At 42.5% G+C, this 18,837-nt stretch overlaps 1 pseudogene; it reads right to left on the bottom strand.

Moving 5' to 3' along the window:
- Positions 1 to 1,661: 1,661 nt before the first annotated feature.
- Positions 1,662 to 2,927, bottom strand: LOC119321121 (annotated as a pseudogene).
- Positions 2,928 to 18,837: the final 15,910 nt, after the last annotated feature.

Here is an 18,837-nt window from a genome sequence, read left to right on the forward strand (position 1 = left end):
ACTGAGGAGGAGAAAGGGCCGACGACCCATACTAGAACTCCAAGATAAGATCTTTCAGTTGATCAGACGGCCGAGGCCTTTAATAAGGTCCGGTTGTGCCAACGAGTTCTTCTAGTTATGAATCGCCGTAGGGAGGTAGCATTACATTTGTATTAGCAAAATAGAGCTCCTCATAGAAAAGAATGGCGAAGAAAGTGTTAGAGTACTTTCTTTTTGTTCAGTCCTGGAACATATTCTTTTCCGATCGACCTATCAACAGTAGTGATCATACCCCATCGAGCGAGTTAGGAGCTGCTCACAAAGAAGGCCGAAAGCAGATGAGATGGCCGGAGCAGATACCATAGAATAGGTTCCTTCACCGAAGTCTACTTTATTTTAGAATTCAAATTCAATTGGTGCCGCATAGGTTGACCATTTAAAATAGGTGGAAACGGGAGACTGGAGAAGATGATCACACTTTGGAAGAGAGACAGTCGCGTACCTGCCCTGGGAGGGGGCTTTTGTTCGATACAATCACTAAACTCAACCTCTTAGACTGGAGATGGCACTTGAAAACTCGTACAGAAATCTATCAACTTGACTTAGAGGAGGAAGTGGCAGGGGGTAGGTCGGCTATTTTAAGTCCGGATGGTTCCTCTTGTTGGCATGGCCTTGGTATGCCTCGCTATCCTTAAATCTATGGGCAGGGGAGATAGAACTTTTGCTTTTCGATACCCCAAGCCGATACATGAAAAAAGAGGGATAATAGTAGTAGCAAGGGTGTTGTATTGGGTCAGTCAAAACTTACTACTTCCACATTGGTAAACGGCTCCGCCGTAGATCTATCATACAAATTTCGATTCTAGAAAAGCGAACCTGCTAATAAAGAATTTTATACCAAGGTTGGAGTTAGTCAACTCAATAATGATACTCTCCCTCTGGGGCCTTGAGCCGAAGCCGAGCCGATACAATAGGCGGGCAAAGTGAGCGAGACCAAGACGGGCCAGACGTGGAGTGGTGAAGGGGGCCTACTATACGTATATGTGATTAGTAAGTGGTTCAAGACATCGAACGAAAAATCAAGTGAACTAATGAACAGTGTGATTGATCAGACAAGTACCAAGGAGCAAGAAAACGTATGCGCTTTAGCAAGGGATGAGCGCGAAATCCGTTGCTTGTTCTTTCGGTAGCCTTCTTTCATTTCCGAATTTGCTTGCGAGTAGTCCTTGCATTAGTATGAGTTTGTTGACCGCGTAAGGGCAATCCATCTTGATGACGAATTCCACGATAACGATAAATAGAAATTAATTGTTCGATGTCTGCTCATTCTCCCCTCTTCAATTCCCAATGTACAACATGATCTTGAGCTATCATTTGTTCAATTTGGTTGATCTGATACTTAGTTAACTCATTCATCTTGATGTTCCCATTGATACCTAATCGATAACGAAGCTGAATGGATTTTTTCGGTCCAATTCCATCCATTTTTGTTGAGGCAATTCTTACTTGTTCATCAGGAAGTGATCTAGCTCCTGAGATATATGACATTCTTTATCCTTATCTTTTCCTGGTCTTCTCGGCTGGAATCTACAATCTACACCTCTCCAAACACAAACGCAATATCTTGAGTACCCGGAACCATGTTTAGTGCTGCAAAAGCGCAGCGGTAGCCCCCTAGAATCTTCGGCTCCTCGTTTTTATTCAATTATGAAATGACTCATTTTGATGGAGATTTGTAGCATCATTCAAGTAAATACAAATTGAGATCGTAGAAACATGAGCTTGTGATATAGCTACACCTAATTCCAGACCGGTTAATGCTAGAACTATAAATAAGGGACCAAGATCTCCTATGAAATAGAAAATATTATTCAGAAATAGCATAGTCCAAGCAAACCCACTTAAAATCTTTACTAAACTATGACCAGCCATCATATTAGCAAATAAATGTATTCCTAAGCTTAATGCACGAAAACAATAAGAGATTAGCTCAAGGAGTACTAAGAAAGGTGCTAACGGCAGTGGGACTCCCACGGGTAATAAGAAGCTAAAAAAATGAAGCCCATGTCTTTGAAATCCAACGATCGTAATGCCTATAAAAATGGAAAATGAAAGAGCCAAAGTAATGAGAAAATGACTTGTCACTGTGAAGCTAAAGGGTATCATACCCTGGGGAATACGAAATGACGAAAAAGTAAAAGTGACCAAGATGCGAGGGAAAAACTTTTGTTTCACATTTCCGGAAAGACCACCTATTTGTTCGTTTACCAGGTTCAGCACGAAATCATAAATAAGCTCGACCAAGGATTGCCATGCATTTCGCACTAACTTTCCACCTCCCTTTTTTGTAACAACAAAAAAAAGAAAAACGACCAAAACGACAGTGAGCAGCATATACAAGACTTCATTTGTAAATGATAAATAAAAGTTGCCCACATGAAGATCAATTATTGGTATGATGGCAAATTGATCCAACGGGGTTTCCAAAAAAAGCAGATTCGGAGAACTTACTGGGCTACCCGGCTGGAAGTCTTCGGCCTTCCATATTTCGTTAGAAAATGAACCACGCCTCTGTTCCAAGTGAAGCTTTCGTGCCCCTTGAAATGTCAATCTATGAAAGTCTCCCTTAGACTCCTGGGAGAATCCGGGCCCAGAAACTGGTCACAAAACTTGGTCACATTGTATGACGCTGGCAAAACCAATTTAGCCTGCTGCATGTATGATTCTATCATTTTTGTGATTTCTGAAAACAAAGCGTCTCTATTTTCGGGATCTATTCCATATATTTGGAACAGGAGGTCCCTGTCTTTCAAGGTAGGTGTCTCCACCCCCTCCAAAAGATGGTTCACAAGCTGCGGATCCAGCGTAGGATGGAAAAAATCTCTAATAAAAGAATGGAAGTGAGAGACGCTTTGTACAGTTTTTATTGTTAAATCAAAATTTTCCATCTCCAGGTAACTCCATCTTTTTCAGCTCTGCTCCCGAAAAGAGAAAGGAAAGGAGACTGAGATAGGGGTTGTCCTTGGTTTTTCCAAGGAAAGCCTGATTTAGCATGTAACGTGAACATGAGCGGACACCCACACAATCTCGATTTGAAGAAAAAGTACCATACCATTGTCGTTTTTAGGGCGAAAAAGAATGGGTCATCTTTGTCAATTGATAACTGAGTGAGAGAAGACAATCACGTTCTTAAAGCGGTCGGTTCGCCGGATTCACAACCTTCCCCTATTGGCCGGCTACCCGTGAAACACATAGGCTCCTATCGCATTTATCGATTGAGAATGGTCTCATCACAGAAACACTTTCTATATGTTATTTCGAGATTCGAAGAAGCAAGCAAGTTTATAGGGCATATAGTTGTTTTTTTGTAGGGCGAGCCAAGATCTTATCTTATTTGCAGGTCGTATAAATGAAATGATTGGAAAAATCATATAGAATTTGGAGGTGCGTAGTGTCTTACGGGGCTGGCTCACAATACAACAATTATCGCTACTGATTCCAGATAGAATGTTGATACCGGTGGAAAAGCACTTCTTTCTATGTATATGGCAGTGAACTAAAAAAAGGGTCCTTTCTCGATACATAACATTGTGTAAGTCAACCCAAGTCGCTTCTTCATCTTTGGGAATCCAGTAAGGTACTTTTGGAACACCAATGGGCATACTAGATTAATATTATTATATTTCAGTAAGAAAACTACACTTTAATATATAAACATAAGAATGGAAGAGAAAGAAAGAACCTGAGAAGAGCTTAGTTGGAACTCTTTACCGGGATCATAGGGGCTACGCTCCCCTCTCTCTGTCTCAGTCCCAGCCAACGGCATAGCAACACCTACTCTTCCTTCTGATGCAGCCTTTGTGGATCCATAATTTGGCTTCCTCATTTATTGATTGCTTGCAATCGCCACAACACCATTGAGTGAGCGTCATAGAATCCTCAAGGTGTGAAGTAGAAGTTCTTCGAACCTTGATTGTGTGTGTTCGTGCCCACTCCAATAGAGCATTTGGCCCTATGAGCTTTGACTACGAAAGCTACCTATGTCAATCAGTATAGCCACTAGAGGGATTGGAACATGTATATTCCTTCTCAGACAGTACTTTAAGACAAACACGGTTCACAAGGTGGATTTTCTATCTATTAGTTGACTACAGAGCTTCCTCATCTCGACCTATCTACATGTGAAAAGCTCTCCGCCAGAATCTTCGTAGTAGTAAGTCGTGGGTTACAAGCTGTCCCTTCCTCAAACCACCCCGCAATAGATATAGGGTTTACCAACCTCAGGCATGGACATAGACACCGGATCATTTTGATCAAGGACCCATTTTTGGAATAAAAAGGATAGAGACCAGACGTAGTCCAATCGGAAGGTCGTGCTTTAGAGAAAGACTTGTGTTCTATAGGAACAGCTGCCTATGTTCACCCGACTGGCCTGCCTGTCGCAGAACCGCTGTGAAGCATCCATTCTATTCAATTAGAGATAGCATCTATAACTAGTAGTAGATGGTTGCTTCGAGGTCTCACAGGTCCTGCTTAAGCAAAAATGTAGTTGTGGAAGTAGTCTTGCCCACTTTTCCTTACGCTCATAGAGATCTATAAGTATCCCTCTTGTCTAAGTAGGTAAGTACGCTCGGTCCAGTACTAAACTTTAGCATTAAAGCCAGAGTCCTTCTTTTCATGAATGTTCAAGAAGAAGAGAATCCCGAAGTTAGAATTGAATGCCATCCCATTTCCTAAAGAAAGAGATTTCCAATATACGTGAATCATGAAAGAACCAATGATGTAACTTGCTTCATCCGGCATTCTAAGTAATCAATGAGATTTTCTTCCTCGAGAACAAAAAGCTACACGAGGAGAGCCTTGTTTACTGATATGTTACTAAAAGACCAGAGGTGATGGCCTCTGAATTGCAGGGTATGGAAAGTGGGTGTTAATCAACAAGATAATCTACATTTGCGAAAACCACTACTAGAATAAAGTTAGATCTTTATTTCATTTCAAGGAAAAGTTTCAGGGTTTAGCCACCACTCAGACAGTAGTGAAAAATAAAACTAACTCTAGGCGAAAGTGCACGGAGGATTTGTGATTCCTCCTACCTTATGATCCCTTACGAAATGCCATTTTGAATGATGGACAAATCATGGGTGTCGGCGGTCTAGTCAGAGCATTTTGGAGCGCCTGAGCGGGCAAAGTAGGTTGACCCATCCCGAGGGGGAGGGAACAAACGGGCAATTGAACACCATAGGGCACAAACGAATCACCAGTAACGACCTGTATATATCAGGCAAGAGGTGCTACTCCGACCCGGAATCCTGCGTGATGGTTGGTCACCTTATCAATAATCTTCTTAATGTTGGAGAAAATGAGGATCATTGACTTAAATTGGAATTGATACCTAGACTACTTGGTTCTAGCTTGCCACCCCAGAAGGCAACGTATACACAAGTATAGACTATAGGTAACACTGTAGGGTACAACCTTGGGTAGTCTTAGGGTTTTCCAAGATATGATATGATCGGGTTATTTATTAGAATTGGAAATAGCTAGACGAATAAGAAGGCTTTAAAAGGACAAATAAAGTAGGCCTTTTAACTCAAAGTACTCCAGCTTAAGGAAAGACATGCAACATTGGTGATCAACGTATGGAATTTCCACTATTCCGTTCCGGGAAAACACTTGTTTTTTCACGTTTTTCCTTCGCTGTTCTTTCCTGGATTTTTTCTTGATGATTCTTCCCCTTAAAAAAGCTTTTCCCTATAAAAAATATGTGGCCCTTTTCTTTCCCGAAAAGGCATTCATTGTTCGTTCTGTGCCAGGAACCAAATTTGAACTGGTGACACGAGGATTTTCAATCCTCTGCTCTACCAACTTAGCTATCCTGACTATTTATTGTGCATCATCCTAGTAGAGTACTTGTATGTATGTCAACTAAAAAGAAAAAAGTATTCTCAAATTGGACTTAGTAAATATCAGGATAATGATATGGATTGTGAATGACTTACTTAATAATAGGGATTACTTGCCTATACTATAATATGTTCATTTGTATGAATGGGATAAGATCCAAAGAAGTCAGTTCGGATCCGTTTGTGAAAGAGTAGAATAAGAAAGATAGTGAATCTTATTTGAACCATTAATGAAAAATAGAGATCGGAATCTGATACCAACTTATCACACCCAATATGCGACCCTATCCAAGAGGAACTCGAAGGTACCACCAAGGATAGACCCGCATATTGAAATGCTTTTGCAAGGTGGATATCATTACATCAACATTACATAAATAGATGGGGATACATACAAAAGGCATACAATGCCACACGAATACAACATCATATTACATAAGAGCACCATCCGACTACGGATGAAATACAAACAGAAACTCAAACGACATCCACCCTGCTAGCCCAGGATGCCGACCTGTAACCTATCCCCTGATCGAAGAAGAAGCAGAAGAAGAACTCCAAACAAGCAAACATCGCTCTCGCATCATGATCATCGCATAACCTGCACCTGCAACTGTTGTTGTAGTAATCTGTGAGCCACGAGGGCTCAGCAATCCCATTACCATGGGTATCAAGACTAGCAAAGCTTAATGGGAAAGGAAGGGGTAAAGTGGTGAGGTTGCGGCAGCGACTAAGCATATATGGTGGCTAACATACGCAAATAAGACCGAGAAGAGAGCAAACGGAACGGTCGTGAAGCTAGCAATGATCAAGAGGTGATCCTGAACTCCTACTTACGTCAAACATAACTCAAAACCGTGTTCACTTCCCGGACTCCGCTGAAAAGAGACCATTACGGCTACACACGTGGTTGATGCGTTTTAATTCGGATCTAGTGTCAAGTTATCTACAACCGGACATTAACAAATTCCCATCTGCCACATAACCGTGGGCACGGCTTTCGAAAGTTTATACCCTACAGGGGTGTCCCAACTTAGCCCATCACAAGCTCTCACGGTCAAGGAAGGATATTCCTTCTCCCAGGAAGACCCGATCAGTCTCGGAATCCCGGTTTACAAGACATTTCGACAATGGTAAAACAAGACCAGCAAAGCCGCCCGATGTGCCGACAAATCCCGATAGGAGCTGCACATATCTCGTTCTCAGGGCAACACCGGATGAGACTAGCTACTAGTAAAACCAACCCTCAAGTTTCCCCGAGGTGGCCCCGCAGGCAGCTCATTTCAGACCAACACTCGAAGGAGCACTGGCCCGGGGGGTTAAATAAAGATGACCCTCGGGCTCCGGAAACCCAAGGGAAAAAGGGCTAGGTGAGGCAAATGGTAAAACCAAGGTTGGGCCTTGCTGGAGGAGTTTTATTCAAAGCGAACTGTCAAGGGGGTCCCATAAATCACCCAACCGCGTAAGGAACGCAAAATCAAGGAACATAACACCGGTGTGACGGAAACTAGGGCGGAAAGAGTGGAACAAAACACCAGGCATAAGGCCGAGTCTTCCACCCTTTACCAAGTATATAGATGCATTAATTAAATAAGAGATATTGTGATATCCCAACATAATCATGTCCATCATGGAGCAATCTTCAACTTCACCTGCAACTAACAACGCTATAAGAGGGGCTGAGCAAAGCGGTAACATAGCCAAGCAATGGTTTGCTAGGAAGGGTGAAAAGGTTAGAAGCTGACATGGCAATTTGGGAGGCTTGAAGAGCAAATAATAGGTAGCGCAGCATAGCGATAGAACGAAGCAACTAGTATAGCGATGATAGTAATGAGATCCAAGGTGACGGTCATCTTGCCTGAAATCCCGCTAGGAAGAAGAACGAGTCCATGAAGAAGGCGAACGGATGAAGCCGAACCAAGCGTAGACGAACGAATCCTCACGATCGCAACGAAATAGGAACTATCGAGAAGAAGCACACAACATGGTAAACACACCACACATGACAAGGCATGATGCTCAACCAAGTATGATGCATGACAAGGCTACATGAAGCTACTCATGGCAAGAGATGATGCATACAAGAGCAACACATCAAAACAAGTTTAAATGAGGCCGGGAACAACATATAACAATTCCGGTAAGTCCTCATATGCAAATTTATAAATTGGTCCAGATCTGAACAAACATTAAGTTGTAGTTGTTAAACAGCAAGTTAAAGAGCACCAAGAGGATCTACACGAAATTCTAGTCAAATTACATATAAAGTTCATTTAGTTCAGAGCTACGGCCTAGAAGATATGAGCAAAACAAGTTAAACATGGCATTGATGCAAAATGCATACAAACATCAAGCAAACACCTCAAATCAATGATGCAACATGATAATATAAGACTACATGCAAAATCAAGCAAGTTTCATATAGAGCACACTCAAAACGGAGCAACGGTTCAACACATACACCCTATACAAGTTTAAAGGACAAGCTGTCAAAAACAGCAACTAGGCATCTAGCAAGCATCAAAACAATATGCTACAGCACCTCAACATGAGAACAAAAGGCATGGGCATGAAGTACAGGTAAAGCAAGACAAATCATGAACACTGGGCTATCTCCAGAAAACACTATAACATGCTCAAAAAGACATGGCAAGATTGCAAATTATAACAGTTTCAGACTTAGCAGAAATAACATCATGTTGCAATGTTTAGATCTATCAAACAACATGTTATAGGAACTTAACATGGCAACCAAATGCATGGCATGCTAATACTGAAGACAAAGAACACAACTCCCTTACTTAACTAATTCTAAATATCAACAGAAAAGATGGAATCATCCATGCAAACATGGCAAATGATATGACAGATTCATACATGGCAGGAACAACAATAAGAAGGCATGTTGGTGAGCTTTTACCACTCACCACAAAGCAACTAATGGCATGACAAGGTAACCACCAGTATAATACATGTTTATGAAGCTAAGAATGGCAAGAACAAGTTCATAGGGTGGATGGATCACTAGCAAAGCTCATGGCAAAACTGAACATAATGTTAACAGGCTGATAGCAACATTATTTAGCAAGTTTGGAGCAAGATAACAACAAGTTACAACAGGCTATAAATGCAACCAGGGGCATGAATGGATAGAGCATGACACGTATAACAAAGCATCCTTAGTGAACATCTCCAGATTATGCATAGAATGACTTGTAGCAGCAGGTTTACATAGCATCATGATATAGAAGATTCAGACTAGCAAAACAGCAACAGCAAGTACCCTACTTAACAAGCTCAATGCACTCACTAAAAGACTCACAAAAATACAAGACAAGCACCCCTGTAAATATGGCTTGATGTAGCACAAAACACATGTAGACATCAAGCTCATAAGATGCACACTCAAAATGCAACGAGAAAGACAAAACAGCAAGTTATAACAGTTTCAGCAGGTTAACATCACATAGCAGTCTTGCAACGATGCTTCGGGCATCAAAATGATCTCAAACAAGCATGGCACAATGTTATGAAATGAAGAGCATCTCACAGCGAACATTTTGACATATCATATGCATGAAACGGAGCTATGGATGATGAGATATGACGTGATGAACAGGGGACCAGAATGCAAAAATCTCAGGGACGGTGAAATTTATACCCTCCGGAAGTCAACAGGACAAGGATATCCGGGACGGAGGGATCCGGGGCACGGGTGCTGTTTGGTTCGACTCCCGGTGGATCTCATCCACCTGGGGTAGATCCGGCCGGAGTGGAGCTCCAGCGAGCTTCCACGAACTCCGACGATGACGGGGACCACGGGGAGGTTCCGGACCACGACGTGGAGGTGGCGGGACCGGCCAGGGGCGGTGGAGGCGCGCGGAACGGCGAGCCTGGGCAGCGAGGAGGCGACGGGAGGGCGCGGTCGGCGGTCTGGCGGGCGCCCCGGTGGCGGAGCTCGCCCGTGGGAGGCGGCGACGGCTCCGGCGAGCTCAGGGAAGCGGGCGACGGCGTGACCGGACGACTCCGGCGAGGCGCCGCGGTGGAGCTGGCGGTGGAGTGGGGCACCGGGCGGCGGTGCGAGGAGAAGCGGGGCGGCGGAGGCGGCCGTGGTCGCCGGCGAGCGGAGCCGCGGCTCGGGCGCCTGCGGTTGCGGGCGGCGCAGATCCGGGCCCGGGCGGGCCGGCCTCGGGCCCCACGGGCCGCGGGCGGCAGAGAGAGAGAGGAGGCGCGGGGGAGTGGAGCTGGGGCGCGTGGCGCGACGCCACTGGCAGGGAGCGGCGGCGGGTTGACGTGTCGCCCCGGGATTGGTCCTGGCGATGTGGAGGCTGGACATGTCCGGCGGTGCGAGGGGAGCGGGGCTAGGGTTTCATCTGCGCAAATTTCAGGGAGACACACATATTTATAGGTAGGAGGAGGTAGGAGTGTCCAAATGAGGTGTGGTTTTCGCCCACATGATCGTGATCGAACGACCGAGAGCATGGAGAGGGTTTGGATGGGTTATTGGGCCACTTTGGAGGGGGTTGGGCTGCACACAAAAGAGGCCTTTGCGGTTCCCCGGTTAACCGTTGGAGTATCAAACGAATTCCAAATGGCACGAAACTTGACAGGCGGTCTATGGGTGGTATACCAAGGCCGCTTGGCAAACCTCGAACCATTCCGAGAAAGTTTAACACCCGCTCATAACAGGAGACAAAAGGGGGACGCCGGGGGACATAGGAGTGTCGGATTGCAAGACGGACAACGGGAAAAATGCTCGGATGCATGAGACGAACACGTATGCACAAAGAGATGCACATGATGACATGATATGAAATGCAGATGATGACATGGCAAAATGCAACATGCAAGCACATGACATGGCAAGGATGGCGAATAACTGGAAGACACCTGGAGCATCGAATCCGGGGCGTTACAACACTCCTCCACTAACAAGAGATCTCGTCCCGAGATCTTAGGACCGAAACGGAAGGGAAAAGGATGAGGGATGATTTGAAACAAGAACTCAAGAGAAAATATGAACAAAGTCGAGAGCACTCGGGTAAAAAAGATGAACGGCGAATATGAAGAGAATGAAAAGCTCAAGAAGAAGACAAACTCTGAAACCACTCCGATTAGAACGAGATAAGAAATGAATAAGACTGAAAGGATTTAGGCAGCACTCCGGGTGAAACATGGAGGAATAGAACACGAGCTTGAGAGGATACTTGATGAAATCAACAACACACTACCTCCGGAACTATTGAAAGAATGGCACAAGGGGTAAGAAAGATTTCAGACAGTACTCCGGTTGAGAAGGGGGCAAAACTTGATAAGTTGAAAGAACTTGAAAAGAGGACATGACACTCCGGCTAAATGGATAAGCACGAAAGGAACACGATCCTCACAATTCGTGATGATGAGTGAAGAGAGCAACATCACCATGCCTTCGGAAGAAAGAATAGAAGATAGATCATTGGAATAAAAGAATGGAGAAGAAAATGCCAACTTCTGCCGCAAATGATCTTGGAAAGCACCCTTCCAAGAAGGTTATAACGGAGTTGTTGGAAAACCAACAATGAAACGAATAAGCTTGTAGTGGGATTATGGAAAACATCTCAAGACTATGAGGTGACAACCGGACACTAATGGAAAACATTGATTTGATTGAGAGCACCAAAGAGATGAAAAACTTCTTCACCGAGATGGGAAGGAGAAAATTGGATCATTGATAAGCACCACAAATAGATACATTCCTTAGGGAAGGCTGTAGGTGACATATAACCCAATATAACTCCAAGAAAAGATTGATTGGTTGAAAAGATCTCTTGAACAAACAGAAAATGATGGATTTAAATATGTCAGTCTTGAAAACTTGTGAATCATGAAACACGAAGGAAAATTATCAAGAATGACATAACACCGCCTCAAAAGATAAGGTAGGAAGAATTGCACTTCGGATACAAGATGAAGAATGCTTGAACTCCTCAAAACAAAACATGTGTTGAGCACCATGTTTATTTTAGAGTGTAGCTTGGAGAATCATAACCTCGAGAGAAAACTTGAAGAACAATTGAAGAATGAAAAGAATCCTTGACGACCCACCATGTAGAGCCTCCATGAAGAACTCCGGTAATAAAAGGATGATAGAAAGAAAGGGAAGTTGAAAACACAAGGTGAAGCCTTGCAATGATTTAGATGGAGCTTCGCGATGATATACTGCAGAAGACTTGGAACTCCGGAAAAGAAAAGATGAAACATCTTGAACCGAGAAATGTGACATGATGAACAACTCTGGAAAGAAGAAACTAGATCACTTGGATGAAACAATAATAAGAATTACGGTATGTGTATCCTTCACCAATTTAAATTGATGACAAACAACGGATTTGGCATACTACTTATTCTCGTAGAAAGGATTAAGAGGGATATAGCGCAAACTTGAGAAGGTATTGATGGAACCACCGGTGGGATTTGGAAACAACGAATATTTGATATGATAACGAAGGAAGTGAAATCTTGAACGAACCACCGTAAAAATTCGAAAATGACTGATGAAAGAGACTGGATCACCGGGAAGAATTAGAAGAACCAATATGGTCGAGGGGATTTAGATGCAAAAGAACAAAGAGATCATGAGCTGATTAAAGAACACTTGAACGGAGCACCGGGATAATTGGATAACGTTAGCTGAAATGTGAGGACGAAGCATTCTTCTGGAACGATGGCCTACGGTGAAAAGAAACGGGAAAACAACTTCTGACATACTCCGGATGGGTAAGAAAAACAATATCTGACAAATGGAATAACTCGAGAGGATAACAAGAGACTAGAACCGCGAATCTTCGAGAGAACAGACAAGATTTAGAGGAAAAGCTCTTCTTCGGTCTTCAAATGACGACGGAAAACACCACCAAAATTACTGAGATACCCCGGGAGAATGAAAAACGAAGAGGTTGAGCCAACAATGAAAAGAATTTGAACGAGATCTTGGAGAAGGCATCTGACTGATGAAATTCATTCTTACGTCGGAGTCCTAAAATAATTATGAATGGCTCCAAAATAATTAGAAGAGTCAGGTAAGATCCTGGGAAAAGACCTGTGGGTTACGACCCACTGAAAGGAAACACCGTTGAAAAAAAGGATTGTTGAACAGATAAATGATGCACCGGAACAATTGAAATATTTGAATGAGGTGACAACCTCGAATTAATTGGAACACAGACGAATCTCCTGAGATGTCTTGAGCACTCCCAAAAGATAAACTAGCGACAGGTGAATGAGCAAGGGGAAAACACTTGAGCCGAGGAAAAGAATATGATCAACCCGAAAAACTTGAATTGAGTCCATCGGAAAAGAAAAAGAGATGAAGAATGTCAAACAAAAGAGAATTCACCGGTTGAAATAATTGAGGGAAGACTAAAGAGGCTCCGTACGAATGAAATTGATGCTTGAAAGAGACTCAGGCTCCGGGAAGAAGAGGGTGGAAGGGTGGGAAAAACAAAGGCAACTAGGACGGGGGAACCAACGAATAACTTGAAGACAAAACACCGGTTTGCATTATTGAGGAAAGAAAGCAAAGACTTCGCACGAGTAGGATGGATACTCGATTACAGACTCAGTTTCAAGAAGAAGAAGGGGTGGGCGGCTGGGAAAAGAAAACAACTGAGGATTGAACTCAAAGATGAAGAGGCTCGAGTCAACTTGACGAGAAAAGCACCGGATGAAAGGATCTGAGGAACAACGATCGAAAAACCAACTGTGTGATCCTAAAGAAAATTTGAAGGGGAAGAGGAGAAATTCAAAACACCTACGTCAAAATTCCTTACCAGAGCAACAAAGGGGCTGAGGAGTAAAAAGAATTCTACTCTCCGATACATATAATCCTAAGACTCAAAATATTTTTCTTCTAGACTCAACAACGGCCAACAATCAAGGGGGCTCCTATGGTCGGTCGAGGCTCTGATACCAACTTGTCACGCCCAATATGCGACCCTATCCAAGAGGAACTCGAAGGTACCACCAAGGATAGACCCGCATATTGAAACACTTTTGCAAGGTGGATATCATTACATCAACATTGCATAAATAGATGGGGATACATACAAAAGGCATACAATGCCACACGAATACAACATCATCTTACATAGGAGCACCATCCGACTACAGATGAAACACAAACAGAAACTCAAACGACATCCACCCTGCTAGCCCAGGCTGCTGACCTGGAACCTATCCCCTGATCGAATAAGAAGTAGAAGAAGAACTCCAAACAAACAAACATCGCTCTCGCGTCATGATCATCGCATAACCTGCACCTGCAACTGTTGTTGTAGTAATCTATGAGCCACGAGGACTCAGCAATCCCATTACCATGGGTATCAAGACTAGCAAAGCTTAATGGGAAAGGAAGGGGTAAAGTGGTGAGGTTGCGGCAGCGACTAAGCATATATGGTGGCTAACATACGCAAATAAGAGCGAGAAGAGAGCAAACGGAATGATCGTGAAGCTAGCAATGATCAAGAGGTGATCCTGAACTCCTACTTACGTCAAACATAACTCAAAACCGTGTTCACTTCCCAGACTCCGCCGAAAAGAGACCATCACGGCTACACACGCGGTTGATGCGTTTTAATTCGGATCTGGTGTCAAGTTATCTACAACCGAACATCAACAAATTCCCGTCTGCCACATAACCGTGGGCACGACTTTCGAAAGTTTATACCCTGCAAGGGTGTCCCAACTTAGCCCATCACAAGCTCTCACGGTCAATGAAGGATATTCCTTCTCCCAGGAAGACCCGATCAGTCTCGGAATCCCGGTTTACAAGACATTTCGACAATGGTAAAACAAGACCAGCAAAGCCGCCCGATGTGCCGACAAATCCTGATAGGAGCTGCACATATCTCGTTCTCAGGGCAACACCGGATGAGACTAGCTACGAGTAAAACGAACCCTCAAGTTTCCCTGAGGTGGACCCGCAGGCACCTCAGTTCGAACCAACACTCGAAGGAGCACTGGCTCGGGGGGGTTAAATAAAGATGACCCTCGAGCTCCGGAAACCCAAGGGAAAAAGGGCTAGGTGAGGCAAATGGTAAAACCAATGTTGGGCCTTGCTGGAGGAGTTTTATTCAAAGCGAACTGTCAAGGGGGTCCCATAAATCACCCAACCGCATAAGGAACGCAAAATCAAGGAACATAACACCGGTATGACGGAAACTAGGGAGGCAAGGGTGGAATAAAACACCAGGCATAAGGCCGAGTCTTCCACCCTTTACCAAGTATATAGATGCATTAATTAAATAAGAGATATTGTGACATCCCAACATAATCCTGTCCATCATGGAGCAATCTTCAACTTCACCTGCAACTAACAACGCTATAAGAGGGGTTGAGCAAAGTGGTAACATAGCCAAGCAACGGTTTGCTAGGAAGGGTGAAAAGGTTAGAGGCTGACATGGAAATTTGGGAGGCTTGAAGAGCAAATAATAGGTAGCGCAGCATAGCGATAGAACGAAGCAACTAGCAAAGAGATGATAGTAATGAGATCCAAGGTGACGGTCATCTTGCCTGAAATCCGGCTAGGAAGAAGAACGAGTCCATGAAGAAGACGAACAGATGAAGCTGAACCAAGCGTAGACGAACGAATCCTCATGATTGCAACGAAATAGGAACTATCGAGAAGAAGCACACAACATGATAAACACACCACACATGACAAGGCATACCATAGTTAAGTTTCAGTCATGCCATAATTAAGTTTCAGTTCAAATATCACGTAAAAACTTTTCAACTTAACTAACAAAACATACTGAGACTCCACCATTTGACTTCCACTTAGAAGGTTCTCATATAGATGGACCCATGAGACAAAAAATACGACCGGTTAGACAAAAACAGGAAACATTTTCCTATCAAAGGTATTTCAAAATGAACAAGAGGAAAACACAGGAAAATTACCGTCTCTGTGTCGACCTGGTTGTTTTTTAGAGGCCCAAATTTGCTTCATTCTAAATAGATGACACGGTAAACTGACTATAAAACCTATCATTTCATACCACAACCCAATGACTAACAATGAACATCTCTCTATATGTAATATGATTTCAGAGTGAAACATACCATTATTTGCTATTGGACCAATCAAATGTGGTCTCAACTCCACATGAGAAAAATAATGTGAAACTGAACACATATAGGATATAAGATTATATGATATAATAGTGAAATTCGAGTAGCCTAAAGGCCTGATTTGCACATATAGGATATAAGATTATATGATCAAGAAATAGCAACATGGATGCTACCCAGCACAAGACACTACCTTTTGGTATAGCAGCACTGATTATAACGAACATGATTTATTAAGTGAACAAAAGCTAATTTCTCCTAAAAAATAACTCGCATTATTTTTAAGTGAAAAGACTAAGAGTTATAAATTTAAAAAGTAGAACCATCCAAATTCTTGATTTATAAACTGTCAGATGCATCCAGTCAAGTACTTTGAGAGAAAGGCAAATAGCAAGAAACCAAAGCAGACCCCCGCCTCCTAATGAAGAGCTTCAATAAACTTAAATTGTCATCCTATCAACTAATTATACACACGAGAACCTTCCGAAATGTGAGCCTCTCAGCCAAGATCATGACAATATTCAGACCTTCACCAAAAGGAAGTAACTTCATCAGTTGTGACCTATGACACGTATATTTCAAAATCAAAACCAAAAGGAGGTAACTTCATGAGTTGTGACCTATGAGCAAGTATATATCTCAATAGCAGCTGAAAATAAGTCAATCTCTGAAGGTTCTTGCCATATGTATCCTGGTTAGACATCTTTGCTTTGAGCAAATCTTTTAGTGCTTTCATGTTTATGCATCTCAAATTCTTTCCATTTGCATCCCTTCTTCTGCTAGTTAATACAAACATTGAACTAAAATACATTTGGAAAGGTCTAGAGAGATCTCAGGAGAAATTAAATGATATTAGCAAAAAGTTATCATAGATACATCAAGTACTGATGCATGTAATATCTATAGTCGAGGGATATAAGAAGTAGCTGATTCAAACCCATGCATGCTAGTTAGCTTGACAAAGTTAATTTTTTGTTTTGGTACCAAACACCTATCCTTGCCTAGCGAAGGCAATAGTTTGTTCACTTTGGAACCAAATACACACTAAATAATCACGTATAAACTGGTTGAGTTATGGATGTGCCAAATAATTACTACAACACAGTAGCTCTGGAATTATTTCACAGGGAATGAACAAAAAAAGAAACTGTTCAGAAGGAAAAAAGAATCATAGCCTATTCATTCATGGCTACATATATAGATTCCTAGCCAAAAATTACAGCCTATACTAATACACGACTGGATATCAAGATCATCATGATAAATAGTTTCCTTATAGAATCATGTACGGTTGTGCAGCTAATTAAACATCTAAATAAAGATAAAGGATACACCTTCTTTCCATCTGACAGTCTCCGATAATCAACCACACTCGTAATAATCTAGTTGGGAGGATCTTGTGAAATGTATAATCTAGTTGTCCTTGCCTTCCTTTCTAGATAACCGGGTGCAATACTGATTGTTCACAAATTCAGCAGTATAGAGTTAATATGCAGTATATCGAGAGTACGATCAAACAGAAACATTATTCACAAGAAAAGGAAAGAGTGTCCAACATTGCAAATGAAAGATAGACAAGACAGAAAATCAAAAGCTTGTAGACATAAACACAAATAGTTAGTACCTAGACCTCCGGATCGGAAATGAATTAGATTTATTTTTTCCTTAGATTGCAAGGATCATATCATTAGATTACTTAGTACTGCTCATAAAAAAGGTCCAAGTGCAAGTACTCACAGGCCTGCAGGCAACCAATAGTGTCTCCAGTTGTACTCCTTGGTGAATCCGGACATTGGGCAGGTTGTCGATGGACGCCCTCGGCACATGTCGTTGGTGCCCTTGATCTCGAAGAGTCCACTACATTCACCAGCCCATCAATATTTTGCATCAAATATCAGAGAATCCTATAAATACATATATCAGGAAGTTCTTCTAATAATATAGTAACATAATCCAATAATTAATATATTGACAACACTATTGCTTGAAGGGTCCAATCAGAAGCTCCTAATTATTTTAGTTTGCCAGGCAATCTCTATGTACTACAATCTTCAAGCATGTTCTGTAACCAACTTATTCACTGATAATGAGAAGGAAGAACTATCTGAGTAGCTGAGGAGGGCAGCGAGTAGGATGGTTTGTATACACTGAAATCCAATCTTGTTCAGTGATGGAATATGCAGCATACATGTCCCTGAAGCTGCAGTGCCAATGATCTATTGTGATACGGTTCGTAAAATTTATGATACGATATAAAATCATTTTGAGTAGTAGGCAACCACACCATAACTGAATCAATCAGCAAGCAAAAGTCACACTCCAATTCTGAAGCGTACAAAATCCGAGCTCTGAGTTTGAACTTATTTAGAAACTTAATAACTAAACTATATATGTGAGCTAGTAACCTCTCCCATACACTGAACAGGAAGTACTTCTAGTAAAAGGAGACAACAAGACAACCAATATGCCCAAGTACCAGAGAAAGAAATAACCCAAGTACACTGTAAAAGATGAGGAAAAACTACAGAAAAAAAGAAAAAAGAATGATGACCTTAACAGATTATAGGGAATACAGAAGCAGTCTCAAATTATTTATACTTTCGGAGTTGAATTACTCCTTCCAAAGCAAATGGCCAAGATGGTTGTAGGAAGGAACACCCAAAACATGACAAGAAAAGGACCAAGCTAGCTGTAAGAAGGAGCTCACGGGCAAGATGCAATCAAAAGTGAACAGGGAGTCCGGCGGCTTATTTTCATCTCCTCCATTGCTGCTCCTCGATGGTTCGCCTCCTCCCATGACGGTGCCCGGCGGAATTGGCCGGTCAGAATTTGCTATTCAATC

The sequence above is a fragment of the Triticum dicoccoides genome, chromosome 6B, assembly GCF_002162155.2.
Source record: "Triticum dicoccoides isolate Atlit2015 ecotype Zavitan chromosome 6B, WEW_v2.0, whole genome shotgun sequence".
NCBI lineage: Eukaryota > Viridiplantae > Streptophyta > Magnoliopsida > Poales > Poaceae > Triticum > Triticum dicoccoides.